The sequence below is a fragment of the Macaca nemestrina genome, chromosome 3, assembly GCF_043159975.1.
Source record: "Macaca nemestrina isolate mMacNem1 chromosome 3, mMacNem.hap1, whole genome shotgun sequence".
NCBI classification, from domain to species: domain Eukaryota; kingdom Metazoa; phylum Chordata; class Mammalia; order Primates; family Cercopithecidae; genus Macaca; species Macaca nemestrina.
The window spans coordinates 131,119,156-131,133,914 of NC_092127.1; the positions used below are offsets into that span (position 1 = coordinate 131,119,156).

Consider the following 14,759-nt stretch of genomic DNA (forward strand, 5'->3'; position numbering starts at 1 on the left):
AGCAATAGCAACAGCTAAAGTCATTCCACAATAAAAATCAACTGTCTTCCCTGGGATGCAAGGCTGGTTCAACATTCGCAAATCAATAAACATAATCCAGCATATAAACAGAACCAAAGACAAGAACCACATGATTATCTCAATAGATGCAGAAAAGGCTTTTGACAAAATTCAACAGCCCTTCATGCTAAAAACGCTCAATAAATTCGGTATTGATGGAACGTACCTCAAAATAATAAGAGTTATTTATGACAAACCCACAGCCAATATCATACTGAATGGGCAAAAACTGGAAAAATTCCCTTTGAAAACTTGCACAAGACAGGGATGCCTTCTCTCATCACTCCTATTCAACATAGTGTTGGAAGTTCGGGCTAGGGCAATTAGGCAAGAGAAAGAAATCAAGGGTATTCAGTTAGGAAAAGAAGAAGTCAAATTGTCCCTGTTTGCAGATGACATGATTGTATATTTAGAAAACCCCATTGTCTTAGCCCAAAATCTCCTTAAGCTGATAAGCAACTTCAGCAAAGTCTCAGGATACAAAATTAATGTGCAAAAATCACAAGCATTCTTATACACCAGTAATAGACAAACACAGAGCCAAATCATGAATGAACTTCCATTCCCAATTGCTTCAAAGAGAATAAAATACCTAGGAATCCGACTTACAAGGGATGTAAAGGACCTCTTCAAGGAGAACTACAAACCACTGCTCAGTGAAATAAAAGAGGACACAAACAAATGGAAGAACATACCATGCTCATGGATAGGAAGAATCAATATCGTGAAAATGGCTATACTGCCCAAGGTAATTTATAGATTCAATGCCATTCCCATCAAGCTACCAATGAGTTTCTTCACAGAATTGGAAAAAACTGCTTTAAAGTTCATATGGAACCAAAAAAGAGCCCGCATCTCCAAGACAATCCTAAGTCAAAAGAACAAAGCTGGAGGCATCACGCTACCTGACTTCAAACTATACTACAAGGCTACAGTAACCAAAACAGCATGGTACTGGTACCAAAACAGAGATATAGACCAATGGAACAGAACAGAGTCCTCAGAAATAATACCACACATCTACAGCCATCTGATCTTTGACAAACCTGACAAAAACAAGAAATGGGGAAAGGATTCCCTATTTAATAAATGGTGCTGGGAAAATTGGCTAGCCATAAGTAGAAAGCTGAAACTGGATCCTTTCCTTACTCCTTATACGAAAATTAATTCAAGATGGATTAGAGACTTAAATGTTAGACCTAATACCATAAAAATCCTAGAGGAAAATCTAGGTAGTACCATTCAGGACATAGGCATGGGCAAAGATTTCATGTCTAAAACACCAAAAGCAACTGCAGCAAAAGCCAAAATTGACAAATGGGATCTAATTAAACTAAAGAGCTTCTGCACAGCAAAAGAAACTACCATCAGAGTGAACAGGCAACCTACAGAATGGGAGAAAATTTTTGCAATCTACTCATCTGACGAAGGGCTAATATCCAGAACCTACAAAGAACTCAAACAAATTTACAAGAAAAAAACAAACAACCCCATCAAAAAGTGGGCAAAGGATATGAACAGACATTTCTCAAAAGAAGACATTCATACAGCCAACAGACACATGAAAAAATGCTCATCATCACTGGCCATCAGAGAAATGCAAATCAAAACCACAATGAGATACCATCTCACACCATTTAGAATGGTGATCATTAAAAAGTCAGGAAACAACAGGTGCTGGAGAGGATGTGGAGAAACAGGAACACTTTTACACTGTTGGTGGGATTGTAAACTAGTTCAACCATTATGGAAAACAGTATGGCGATTCCTCAGGGATCTAGAACTAGATGTACCATATGACTCAGCCATCCCATTACTGGGTATATACCCAAAGGATTATAAATTATGCTGCTATAAAGACACATGCACATGTATGTTTATTGCGGCACTATTCACAATAGCAAAGACTTGGAATCAACCCAAATGTCCATAAGTGACAGATTGGATTAAGAAAATGTGGCACATATACACCATGGAATACTATGCAGCCATAAAAAAGGATGAGTTTGTGTCCTTTGTAGGGACATGGATGCAGCTGGAAACCATCATTCTTAGCAAACTATCACAAGAACAGAAAACCAAACACAGCATGTTCTCACTCATAGGTGGGAACTGAACAATGAGATCACTTGGACTCAGGAAGGGGAACATCACACACCGGGGCCTATCATGGGGAGGGGAGAGGGGGGAGGGATTGCACTGGGAGTTATACCTGATGTAAATGACGAGTTGATGGGTGCTGACGAGTTGATGGGTGCAGCACACCAAATGGCACAAGTATACATATGTAACAAACCTGCACGTTATGGACATGTACCCTAGAACTTAAAGTATAATAATAATAAATAAATTTAAAAAAAAAAGAGACACAGATGCACAGAGAAATGATTAAGTAAACAAGCAACAAGAAGGAAGAAATCTGCAAGCCAAAAAGAAAAGCCTCAGGAGATATCAACATTGCCAGCACCTTGATCTTGGAAATCCAGCTTCTAGTGCTATGAAAAAAAGTAGTTTTTTAATTGTTTAAGCTACCCAGTCTGTTATTTTGTTATGGAAGTCCTAGCAAGCTAATATGCCAATGAATATACAAACCCCATTCAAGTATTTTAAGTTGTCCAATAATAAAATGTAGAGTGAAATATCCAAAAAAAAAAAAAAAATCAACTGTCTTGTCAAAACATCCCCAACAGAGGGCACTGCATATGAGGAGTTTTCTTCCATCAGTTGTATGGTCTGGTGCTCTGGTCTGATGATATCAGGCAAAATCGCTCCATCGGTTACTTCTCTTTCTGGGATAGGTAGCTCTGTTGGGGTAGCTATGGTCTCTCTGCACCCTTTTAAACTTGCTCAAACTTGTGCCTGCTCTGCAACTCTATTCTAGTTTATTCTCAAAATGTATGCTAAATAGAAGAGGTTTTGAAAGACACGCTCAATCCAGACCAGACTCCTATTATCCCGTTTAGCAGCAAACATCAGAGATACTCCCATGGGAAAACAAAAAAGGTTTTCCCATAACCAATGGCAGTCAAGATAGCACCAATCTTCATTTTCCTGCGCCTCTCATGACTCTACCAAAGGTACCTGTAAGTGCATCAAGTAGATGAAGAGGAGCAAAAACAGGCATCATTTGGCTCATAAAGGGAAATAATATCTGTCAATGGTAAATACATAGGCAACCACACTCTTCAAAACTACAAGTAAAAACACTTGCTGCAAGTGTACACACACTGGCACACAGGAGAACAGTAAAGTGAGGGCACCAAGCCTGCTCATGATTCCTTGTTGCCACAGCATTGCCCACTCGTACACCGGCTGCCATGCCAAAGCCAGGGGGCAACCATCTTGACTACAAAGGCCAGTTCACAGATGATGCCCTGAGCTTCCAGCTCTGTCACATTAATCAGTCCTGCAAGAAGGGTTCCAATCTCAAGTTTGTCACTCAGTATACACCATGAGCATAATTGGATAGCCGGCTAGATGTAGGAGCCCCACTCCTGGGAAAAGTCCCTAGTCCAACCTCCCCAAGTATTGATAGTTTTTTTTCCCACATGTAGAGGAAAAGAAGTGCAGACAGGAAGAACCAGGAAGTGGTGTTGGCCCAGGCAGATTCTAACCCTCTAATGTCCACAGTCTACAAGCAAGAGTACATTAAGGCCCACACAGACCGCATTCCCTGTGATTCCAATGATAACTTAAGGCAAGATGATGCCCTGACTTTTGTAAATATCTCCTCTGCAGCCAGAACAGAAATGCTGCTAGAAGAGCAAGAATGAAAATCATCACATAAATTTGGGCCATCCTGGTGACGTCAGGATCCCCTTAAGAGCAGGAAGATGCTGTCAGTATTGAGAAAGATGGCCCAGCAAGGAAAACAGCACAGCATCAAGATAAGGATTCCTCTTTGAAGTATGCTCCCCACACATTTCAGGTTCTTGCCTACAAAGGATTGAGACATTAGCTTGTCGCAAGAGGAGGCTAATCCAGTTTTAACTGAAATCCCAGTATCATTCACAAGTGTAACACTACCCAGCTTGACTGCCCAGATGTCCACAGAATGTGAGACAGATGATGCAAATAAGAAAGACCATCAACTGTGCAAGGAACACCAGGCTTTGAGCAAGCCCTGCCAGCTCCAGCAGCCTAGCACCTTAGGTAGTGGGCGGTTCGCCGGCAGGCTTCACACCATCCTAGATGTTAGCCAGGGCTTAATGTCATTGAGGGGAGAGGGTTCTGTGGCAGCCAGGATGAGCGCATTGGGAAATGGAAGATGGAAGCAGAGACAGGAGGCTGAGCTGCCCTGCCCTGTCCTGGCCACTAACAAACCCAACGGAGGCACAGCCCTCCCGGGAAGCGGTGGATGGCCCCCTGGCCTCTGGCAACCCCCATCCCACCCTTACTCCCACCCGCTTACCTCTTTTGTACCCCCCTCCCCTCCCCTGAGCCTGGTCCAGCTGGAGAGGGCCCAAAACCTCTTATCTACTGATTTAATTTCTCTTTCCTAATCACAGTAGGCTGGTTCACACCTCTGTGACTGTGCACATTCATTTTCCTCTTCCTACAACGTTTTTTTTTCCCCCTGGCAAATTTCAATTACAACTTTACCTTACTTGAGAAACTCCAATGACAATTAAGTTAGCTCTAACAAGCCCTCCTCAAAGTTGAACAATCCTTTATTTGGGCCACCTTGTCATCTTGAATATGATTTTATTATATTAATAGCAATTATCACACTGGTTTACAGTAGTGTCTCTCACTCTAGACTGTGAACTGTGTAAGGCAGGGGGTGTGATTTATGTTTGTATCTCCAATGCTCCACCCATTGTCTGGCCCATGGTGAACACACAAGCCATGTTTGATAAATAAATGAGTGCATGAATAAATGAATTAATGAATTAAGAATCAACAAGATGGTAAAGGGAAGAAGATGGTAACACATTGTTTTATCTGCAAATCGTGTTGCCAAGTGAAAGTAGAAATCTGTGGTCATCTGTAGAAAGGTGGGACCCAGGAGACCCCAGTGGTGACCTCACATGTTTGGGTCATTCCTCAGGTTTGGATCAGTTCTGAGTCATGACGCTTACAATTTCACTAAGTTTCTCTGAGTTCATTTTGTTTTCATCATTGAGGAAACAGGGAGAAAAGATGACTTTTATGTCGCTAGCACTTCTGATAAACGTCCTCTGAAATTCTGAACTTTGTATCTATGACACTTTGGGGAAGGATTAGGAGTCTTATTATATTAGAGTATAAGAAAATATCAAGATTCAATTCAAACTAAAATGTGATATTAACAAACTATGGTCCCCCAACACATCAACCTCTATTTTAAAAATGGCATATGCTGGTATAGTACAATACTGGTGTGACCTTTACTAAAAGCTTACAAGTATTAATTCCATACTACATGGCAGGCATTGGACTGATTCTTTTGTTTAAAATTCAAACCACCTTAGGAGGAAAAGTATCATTCTCATCAGCTCCATTTGATAGATGAAGAAACTGAGACTCAGGATATATAATCTTGTCTGAGGTGGCAAAGGAAATGGTGGCTCTGTAATATGAACCCAGGGAAGCCATCTTTAGATCTTGTGTTAAGCGCATTAAGTGACTTTGACAACCTTGAATTAATTACATATTTGAAGACAGATGTTAAAGTTGGTGGGAGACAGGCAGGTAGAAAGGTCATGATGAAAGAAACCCTTAAAGAAGACCTCAAAGTCATCCTTTATTCCCTGAATATAAATCTCCTAAGAGATAATCTCTTCAGAGGTTGTTTCCTGCTTCTAAGTTTAACAGGGGTAGGGGAACTATTCCTCCTCAGATACCTAATCATTGTTATAACTAGTTTCTGGAAAGTTTACATTTTTCTGTTGGTAATTTTTACATTTTTCTGTTGGTAACTCAGTACTATGATGCTTGCAATATGATGCAAACTACAAAAACTAATTGTATCCTGTCCCTTTTTATAGTTCAAACCTAAGAATAGATCATTTTACTAGAGATGATTCTGTTTGAAACAAGATAGTGTGCTCGTGGTAAAATGGGGGAAAAAAACTTCACCTTAAAATCAGATACCAATTGTAGTCTTTGGTTTGAACTCCAGTATTCAAAAACAAAATAACATATTTGAAATGATACCTATGGCTCTGACTAATTAGCTTCATACCCATCCAGGTACTGTTTTTGACAAGTTTGAGCTTGCATCTTTCCTTTGGTTATGAACTAAATGCAGATTAAGTCCTCAAGGAAGATCAGCAGTTACTGCATGCCAGGTAGGGAATCCCTTTTGAGGTCCACCCATGAAAATATTCAAGCAGGTTATGCAAATTTCCTGCTACTGTCAAGGGAATATGTGCCAGCAGAGCGCAAAAACACCAACAAAACTGATTCTTTTCCTCTTTCCTCTCCAGGAAAGCTTCCTGCTGACTCAAAGGGATTTTTCTTCTTCTGAACTCCTATTATGGGAATGGATGAAATCACTTACAGAGCCACAGAAGGAAACGAAGCAAAGCCAGGATCATGAGTTGGATTATCTGGAGGCCTAGGTCAATGGGGAGTTATTGCTTGCAATCACTTATCAAGCAAATAAACTTTTTCTTCTTTCTTATGAAATTTATTTAAGAAGCTGAAATTACTTAAATGATAATGAGTTGTGAGAAAAGAATTGTAGCAGATATTTGTTCTCTATCCAAATTGCACTGAGTGGGGAGGTGTACCCATACCCCAGCTTCAAGAATTGACTGATAACAGTTCACACCTGCACTTCTGCAGAGGATTGTCCTTGTCTGACCTAAGCACCTTGTTTAGTAACATCTGGTAGGCTATGCTCCACCTTCCCTGGGCAGCTCTACTGGTGTAAAACAAACAACCCAACCCTCTATTTCTGGGAAGAATCACCTCCGTGATTAATCTAGGCTCCAGATCTCCCAGAGAAATCATGCTGAGGCTACATTTTTGAAACTACATCTTTATCTAGCTTCTTCCTTTGCCCTTTCCTGCTGTCCTCACTTCCTGATGAATTTTTTCTGAAAGATCTTGATTAATAAATTATCTAATTAAAATTTAAACAAATATTATAATTTAAATAAAATCAAAATAAGTTAGTTATAAAATAAATTATTAATGATTTATTAATAAATTAATAAATATTTTATTAATAAATTAATGAATTAATAAATTATTTAATCAAGATCACCAGTCATAAGTTCTGTGTTTTGGAATATAACCTACGTAAAAATAAACTAATCGGTACTAGATAATGCTCTGCTATGCATCTATTTCAATGTCTCCATTCTTTGGAAGTTCTGTCATCACACATCCCCAGTTTTTAGATAAGGATTTTAGCTTACAGCCAGGAAAAGATTCAATAAACTTAAATGAAAAAGTGTTTTTAAAGGTAATATCTTTTGTCTCTAAAGAAGTTTTTGTATTGCAAATGTTAATCTCTTAAAATAGAAGGAACAAAGAATGAAAAAAGAAATCTCTTTAAGATGTCCTTTTAAGAGATAATCCCTCAAGCTAGTTGTTGTAGTTTTAGAATATAAGGAGCCCAATAAAGATGGTTTCAGTGAGAAGCTATTATTAAGAAATGAAATTAGAAAGTGATGGAGTCAACATCTGTAGCCTTTTGATACTGAAAATTCTGCATAGTGGATGGGAGTCGTGAGAATTTTCCAGTCTTTATTTTGGAAATCATTTACCTATCCAACTATAATATACTATAATTATAATACTATAATTTTATTTATAGTATTATCTTTTTGGATTGTCCTGAACATTCAGTTCCAAGGTGAAGTCAATGTATCATAGAGCATATGGAAAAATTCCAGAACTCATGTTCATATTTATTTTTATCTAAAAAAAAACAGTTTTTTACAGCATTGGCTTTGAGGTGTGGAATCCTAGCGTAAGTACATTAATTACTGGATGCTCCCAAGGGGAAAATGGAAACCAGTCTGTTAGAATGATTCCTTGTCCTAGGATACGTACTTGATAAATCATTCCTGCATTCCATTTAGTTAAGTAGTGATACTTCACACACTAATTTTAAGTAATCAATATTAATTTAATCATACTAGCAATTCTCAGTGTGTAAACAATTAGTATCTTGTTTTAATCACCAGACTAGTCATTTTTTTAACTTTGGCAAAAACGATGGAGTACTGTCAAAATATAAATTCAGTTTTTAAACAAAACAGTTCCATGCAAACTCTACACATGCATGGCTTTCATATGGCTTTTGGGCATAGAAAGATGATAGAGACAGACAATCTTCAACATTTTTGCTGAAGAACTATGATTTAAAGTATAAATTTATCATTAAAATGGATATGTTTCACTCACTTCCTCTCTTTGCCACCAGTGAAAAATAACTGAGAACTTGTTGGGGGAGTGGAAAGATGGTTGTCCAGATACAGCCAGAAAAGAACTTTCCCACTGAGAGAGACCAAAATATGGAGTAAGCCAACATATATCAAACAGATTTCTGGGAGAGAAAACACTCAGAGTTGATAGAGAGGCAATGCAGACACAGAGGCTGAAGAGGAGGAAGCTGGCAACTCTATGTGGTCTTGCTGGATGTTAGGACTAGCTCCTGGCCCTGAATAGCTCCTAGAGAAGGGGTGAATGAAGTGACCGCGGGGCAATTCGCTCTTGCTGGGGATCTCTAGGATCATACCTATAAGAGATCCCACGACCCCCACAGATACTTGAATTGGCAGGGGGATCTGCCTCGAGAGTAGGCAGAGAGCTCCTGCCTGCATGGAGCCCAGAGGGTTTTGCATGTGGGGCAGCTGCAGCAAAACACAGCCATAGGAACCCATCCTCCAAGGCTCTCTCCCTTCCTCCAAATAGCTCTGACGTCTGCTGACTGCAGGGCCAGGAGAGAGGAGGGCTACCTTTCTCATGAGACTAGGGTGTGTCTCTTCTGCACAGGCTGCTCTCCACCGGCCCCTTCCAAGGATGCTACCTGGCTGCTCCCACAAGAACACGCACACAGCAGAGCCTCCACTGCCCAGTACGAGTGCTTTACTGGTTTGCCTTACTGGTCCGCTCCCCCAGCAGAGCCAGTCTCCAACCCAAGAGGCCAGAAGACAAAGCTGCAGGCTCAATCTCAACCCCGTCGGGTTAGAGCACATAGTTCAGGAGTGCCAAGCCGAGATCTGTGGCTGGTGCTTGAGCAGGGGAAGAGCCCCCACTCTCAGAACACTGAGAAGACTGAGACATGGATTCATGGGCTGGTGCAGAAGCTGGTGTGCCTCCCTCTACAGGGATAATCCAGAAAGAGTATGCCCTGTCTGACAGTCACTGCCTCTGACCAAAGAAGCACCATAGCCCCGGACACCTAACAGCCCAGTGATCTGGATACAGAAGGCTTGGGACAAAACCAGCTGGCTGGGCCAAATACTCAGGCAGCAAACAGAAGGTGACTTAGTTGAGGGAGAACAAGCTGGGCAGGCCCCACAGCTGTCTGCTGGGCAAAAAAACTGTGAGCCACAAGCCCTACATAAGCTGCATACCCATGACAACACCACCCTGCCCAGAGATCCCTCACCCTTGACCAGTAGGCCAAGGCATCAACAGACCACCTTCAGATATACCGCACAACCTGCTTTGACTCCACCAAGCAGAGAGGACCAGTGAGCTTCCACAACATTGCAGGCCTCTTGGCAACCTAATCTTTGGCTTGGACTGTCACTAGTGCAGGCAGAAACACAGCCGGCCAGGGCACCTCTTGAGGCTAAGGAAATGAGGGCGTGGTGCCAGTGACTAAAGGGAGCCCCCTAGGGCACAGGGATGGACCTGGTAAGAGCATCATCTCTCTTCAGTCCCACAACCACAGAGCACTGTTGCAAACACGCTGAAATACACAAGAGCAGGGCAGCTAAGAGCCTATCTGCCAGCCATTACTCTTAAGCACCATCTACTGGATCACAGTCTGAATTATAACACCAACAAAATTCTCCCAGAACACATGCCTACGAAACCCATGCAAGAATCTAGCCACAAATAAAGACCCAGTATGGAACTCTGACCCTCTGAAAGCACAAAGAAATGAAGACAACAGACTATACTCAATTTATACAACAGCCAAAATCTCAAGGGAAATAAGGAATGGAAAAAAAAAAAAAAGCCCCATTCAAATGGCAGCAAATTCAAAAAGATAAAGGAACATGAGACCTCTCATATGAAAAAGAATAGGTGCAAGAACTCTGGCAATTCAAAAAGTCAGACTGTCTCCTTGCCTGCAAACAATCACTTTACCTCCCCCACAATGTTTCTGAACCAGATTGAAATGACTAAAACTACAGATATAGAATTTAGAATCTGGATAGCAAGGATACTCATTGAGATTCAGGAGAAAGTTGAAATCCAATCCCACAAGCCCAGTAATATGATCCAAGAGGTGAAAGATGACATAGCCACTTGCCGAGAAAGGACCAAACTAAATTCCTAGAATTGAAAAATTTACTACAGGAATTTTATAATACAGTTGGAAGCATTAACAACAGAATAGATCAAGCTAAGGAAAGAATCTCAGAGCTCGAAGACCAGTTCTTTAAATCAACTTAAGCAAAAGTAAAGAAAAAAGAATTTTTTAAAAAGAACAAAACCTCTAAGAAATATGAGATTATGTAAAGAGACTAAAGCTATGATCCACTGTCATTCTAGAGAGACAAGAAGAGACAGGAATAACTTGGAAAACATATTTAAGCATACGATCCACAACTCCCCCAATCTCACTAGAGAAGTTGGCATGCAAATTCAAGAAATTCAAAGAACCCCTACAAGAGGCAATATAAGACAACTATCCTCAAGGTATACAGTCATCAGATTCACCAAGGTCACTGCAAAAGAAAAAAAAATGTAAAGGTAGCTACAGACACAGGTCAGGTCACTTACAAATGGAACCTCATCAGGCTATCTCAGCAGAAACTTTATAAGCCAGAAGAGACTGGGGACCTATTTTCAGCATGCTTAAAGAAAAGAAATTCTAACCAAGAACTTCATTCCCCGCCAAATTAAGCTTCATAAGTAAAGGAGAAATAAAATCATTTTCAGATAAACAAAAGCTAAGGGATTTCGTTGCCATTACCAGTCTTACAAGAGGTCCTTAAGAGTATGTTAAATGTCAAAATGAAGGAACAATACCAGCTACCACAGAAACACATTTAAGTACATAGCCCACAGACACCATAAAGCCACTATACAATTATCTACAAAACAATCAGCTAGCAACATGACAGGAACAAAATATCATATATCAATAGTAACTTAAATGTCAATGGTCTCAATGTCCCACTTAAAAGGCATAGAGTGGCAAGGTGGATAAAAACACAAGAGTCTACAATCTGTTGCCTTCAAAAGAACCATCTCACATGTAGTGACACCCATAGGCTCAAAGTAAAGGGATGGAGAAAGATCTGTCATGCAAACAGAAAACAAAAAGGAGCAAGAATGGTAAAGAAGGAAAAAGAAGGCCATTACATAATGATAAAAGGATCAATTCAACAAAAAGACTCAGCCATCCAAAATATATATGTACCCAACATTGAAGCACTCGGATTCATAAAACAAGTTCTTCTAGACTTACGAAGACTTGGATAGCTACACAATTAGGGTGGGAAACATCAACAGTCCCACCGATAGCATTACACAGATCATTGAGGCAGAAAACTAACAAAGAAATTGTGGACATAAACTTGACACTTGACCAACTTGACCTAACAAACATCTACAGAATAATACACCTAACAACCACAGAATACATACTCGTCTTATCTGCATGTGGAATATACTACAAGACAAATCAAATATTTGCCCACAAAGCAAGCCTCAATAAATTTTAAAAAATCACAGCAAGCACACTCTCATACCACAGCGCAATAAGAATAGAAATCATTACCAAGAAGATATCTCAAAACAACACAACTACATGGAAATTAAACAACTTGCTCCTGAATTACTTTTGGGTAAACAACAAATTTAAGGCAAAAATCAAACATTTCTTTGAACTTAGGGACAGTAAAGGCACAAGACATCAATATCTTTAGGATGCAGCCAAAGCAGTGTTAAGAGGAATGTCTAGAGCACTAAACACCTACATCAATAAGTTAGAAAGATCTAAAATTAGCAATCTAACAATGCACATAGAGAAACTAGAAAAACAACAACAAACCAACACTGAAGCTAGCAAAATAAAAGACAATTAAAACCAGAGCAGAATGAAACTAAATGGAGATACAAAAGTCTGTAAAAAAAAGATGAACAAAACCAAATTTTTGGTTTATTGAAAGAATAAACAAGACTGATAGCTATCTAAATTAGAAAAAAAGAGAGACAATCCGTATAAGTACAATTGGAAATGACAAAGTTGACATTACAACCAAACCCACAGAAATACAAAAGATAGTCTATTATGAACACTTATGCATGTAAATTAGAAAATCTACAGGAAATAGATAAATTATTGGTAACATATAACCTCCCTGACTGAACCAAGTAGAAACTGAAAACCTGAGCAGACCAATAACGAGTTCTGAAACTAAATCAGTAATAAAAAACCTACAAACCAACAAAATCCCTGGACCAGATGAATTCACAGCCAAATTCTACCAGACATACACAGAATAATGGGTACCAGCCCTACTAAAACTATTCCCAAAAAATCAGGAAGAAAGGAGTCCTCCCTAACTCATTCTACAAAGCTAGCATCATCCTGATGCCAAAATTTGACAAAGACACATGAAAAAAAGAAAATATCAGGTCAATACTCCTTATAATCATAGACGTAAAAATCCTCAACCAAATACCAGCAAACCAAATCTAACTGCACAAAAAGTTAAATTGTCACAATCAAGTAGCCTTTATTCCTGGGATGCAGGTGGCTCAACATACTCAAATCAATAAATGTGATTCGCCATATGAACAGAATTAAAAACAGAATGATCATCCCTATAGATGCAGAAAAAGCTTTTGATAAAATCCAATATCCTTTCATGATAAAAACCCTCAACAAACTAGGCATTGAAGGAACATATGTCAAAATAATAAGATCCATCTATGACAAACCCACAGCCAATATCACACCGAATGGGCAAAAGCTGGAACCATTCCCCTTGAGAACTGGAACACAACAAGGATGCCCACCCTCTCCACTTCTATTCAACATAGTACTAGAAGTCCTACGCAGAGTAATGAGGCAACAGAAAAGAGTAAAAGGCGTCCAAATAGAAAAAGAAGTAGATAAACAATCTCTCTTCACAAATGATATGATTCTATGTATAGAAAACAAAGTCTTCACAAAAAAAGCTCCCAGAATTGATAAACTTCATTAAAGTTTCAGGATACAAAAAATCAACATAAAACAATTACTAGCATTGGAAAACACCAATAATGTTCAAGCTGACAGCAAAATCAAGATGCAATCCCATCTACAATAGCCACAAAAAGAATAAAATACCTCGGAATACGTCTAATTGAAGAGGTAAATGATCTCTACAAGGAGAAATACAAAACACTACTGAAAGAAATCAGAGACAAAAGAAACGTTGTCTCATAGACATGATCATGGATTGGAAGAATCAATCCCATTAAAATGACCATACTGCCAAAAGCAATTTAGAGATTTAACACTATTTCTATCAAAGTACCAAGATCACTTTTTACAGAATTAGAAAAAAAAATTCTGAAACTTATAGAGAACCAGAAAGGGCCCAAATCACCAAAGCAATCATAAGCAAAAAGAAAAAAGGCAAAGGCATCACATTGCATGCACTTTTAGGGAAATTATTTTCAACTTAAAGTTGTGCATCCAAACTTTCAACTGAGTGAAATATAGAATACAGGATTTTTTTCAGCATAAAATAATTCATAAATTTTACATCCCATGAACTTTTTCTTAGAAAAGGTACTTGAGGACATATCTTACTATATCAATGAAAACATGGGATGCAAGAAGCAATGGATCTCACAAAAGGGTGCAGTCCTGTCCTGGTTAGGTTTACCTTTGTAAAGTGCACCTACAGCACAACTAGTTGAAACTGAGGAGGAAACATAAGGTTTTAGAAAAGAAGATTTAAAGAAATACCAAGACCTTGGAAATGTCAGATAATACAGTAAAATGGCAGAGGGATTACACACACACGAGAGAGAAAATATATTCATACTTAATTCTGGGAACATTATTTGAACGGCATAAGAACTGTGGTAATAATTGTAAAAAATAAAATACTATTTAAAAAGCTATGGAAAGGGAAATGTTCTTATTGCTTTTCAACATTTAGAATCAACTTATGTAAATAACAGGATAAATTGTAAATATTTTCTCACATTGTGAATAATACAGAGAGAGGATAGTATAGTGAGGGAAGAATGGGAATGTCAAAGTTCTCATCTTTTACTAAAGGAGATTAGTGTCTAAAGCTAATCACAAAGAATCATATTAACATAGTGCTCTTCCTATTTGGCCATTAATTCTTGGTTCTAGAGTAACTCTTATAAGTTTAAAAGACTACAATCCAAGCTAATAAACTGAATTTTTCTAAACAAATCTATGATCTCCATAACCATGCTTTTCATGGGACAAAAAATGGAAGACTATTCTCTTTGACTTTCTGCTACGACAGTTAAGGAGATGGCTCACCCAATATACTTAAAAAGTTAGAAATAACTTGATAAATACATAAGCTATAATAAAA

The 14,759-nt window shown here is 38.8% G+C and overlaps 1 protein-coding gene across 1 annotated transcript in view; it reads right to left on the reverse strand.

Annotated features, from left to right (window-relative positions):
* Nucleotides 1-14,759, reverse strand: part of LOC105463608 (transmembrane serine protease 11F) — a 77,524-nt gene that overhangs the window by 23,854 nt on the left and 38,911 nt on the right. The window lies entirely within an intron of this gene.